Source organism: Aplysia californica, unplaced genomic scaffold, assembly GCF_000002075.1.
Source record: "Aplysia californica isolate F4 #8 unplaced genomic scaffold, AplCal3.0 scaffold00203, whole genome shotgun sequence".
Lineage (NCBI taxonomy): Eukaryota > Metazoa > Mollusca > Gastropoda > Aplysiida > Aplysiidae > Aplysia > Aplysia californica.
In genome coordinates, this window is record NW_004797473.1 from 481,063 (window position 1) to 483,078 (window position 2,016).

Consider the following 2,016-nt stretch of genomic DNA (forward strand, 5'->3'; position numbering starts at 1 on the left):
TATATATATATGCATTGCTAGGCGACTGTTTGTTGTCTTGGCAGTTGGGATAGGCCATCTGAGCGCGGAGGGTTTGCCCAGGCAATCCTCAATCAGTCTGACTGTTTCTTATAGCATCCTGTGCGGTTTTTTATTAATATTTTTTTTCGAAAAGCGCTTTAGTTCGGCCTCACCGGACTGTTTCGAACGACTAAGGCAGATTTGTTCTATTCTTGTTGTTTTTATCGGGGGGAGTTGTTTGATCTGTCACACGTAAGGGCGAAAACATAGAGAACTGATTTCGGAGACTGACTCAGCAAGCGCCGATAGGTAAAACATTTCCTTATGATTTCCAACTTGCCCCACATTGAGCTGGCAGACTGCGGGCGGCTTTACGCTCGGATCGGCGTTGTCGGCTTTATCGGAATCCAAACTGCATTCTTATTACGCCAAAAAACTGGGAAGGGCGTCACGCTGTCAATTCGCGACCTCAGTGTTTTCTTGTCCTATGTCCATTTTTTAACAGTAAAAATGTGACTTTTTCTTAAGCTTACTTTTTGTTGTGAACTGCTTTCACTGTTATCAAAAATGGAAATGCGACAAGAAAGCACAAGGAATTTCGAGTTTTTCTTATCCACAAATAAATGCTTCATAAATACCAGCTGTGCTGTGGTGTAATTTTTTTTCTTATATCTAGATCTAGGTTTTAGGGGCCCTCTATGTGGAGTCAAGCAGACACCTGCCTGCGCCTGTCCGCGTCGGTTTTCTGCCGCTTTAGTTTCGGCGTTCTCTTTGTTATCGCCCTATGTAATATAATTCAAAGTTCTGACTTGGACTTTCGTCCTAGAGGGTCTTCTTTCACCTTTAGCGTGGTCTAATTGGCCGAAAGGAGGAGCAGATCCTTAGCGCATCACCTATTAAAACAATATAATATCTATTATTTTCCTCAAGGCTTTTAGAAATCTTGGACTCTATAGCAGTTGTGTAGTGAAAGCAATACTACCTCCGATCGACTGAACTGTTTTGAGAACAGAGAGTAGCTACAAGAACATAATAATGTTATGTGGTTTCGTTGTCTCAGACTGACTGCGAAGCTCCCCCTCACAGACTGAATTACGTTGATACAGGAGGCGGACTACTTCGAGCCCGCCTGTCAGGCCAATACTGTACCTCAGGAAAAAGACAGAAACAGGTTACACTACAGAGGAATTGAACTTCCTTCTTTTCCGTGTTGCACCGAAACTTGTCCACTACACCACCGAAGTCGGACATTGTCACAGAGAAAAAGGTGAGAGCGTATGTGAGAATGAAGAAACAGCGTCTATCGCGCTCGTTCTTTGGCTACTTTCTTAAATCGTCGTCAAACTGTTCAATAATGATTTAGACCTAAAGAGCAACATAATTTTTTTTCAGCAGAGAAAAAACAAAACAAATCCAAACTGTGTTTATGTTCAGTTCCTTGTTGCTGTTTTATTTTTTAAACTGTGTGTACTTATTATTATTGCATTACTTTTATAGATTTTTTTTACAATTCAAATTTAAATAATGAAAAAGTGTTTCTCGAAAATATGCATCCGAAACCACAGATAAAGAAAGCAATAATCATTTTTATTTTGTTCAAATGTATGGGATTAGTACATCTGAACAGCTAGAGAGAGAGAGAGAGAGAGAGAGAGAGAGGGAGAGAGAGAGAGAGAGAGAGAGGGGGAGAGAGAGAGAGAGAGAGAGAGAGAGAGAGAGAGAGAGAGTGTGTGAGAGAGAGAGAATGAGACACAGAGAGAATAGGTATCTTATAATTTTTTTTAAAATAATGATAATAACAACAACAAGAGTGATGATGATATATAATAATAGTGATAATAATAATAATGATAATAATAATAATAATAATAATAATAATAATAATAATAATAATAATAATAATAATAATAATAATGGTAAATTTTATTGGTAAATTTTTAACTCACACACAAATGCAGTGTTTAGACTGCTAAACTGCCATATTTTTTAGCTGCACAACACAAGTATGGCAACTAA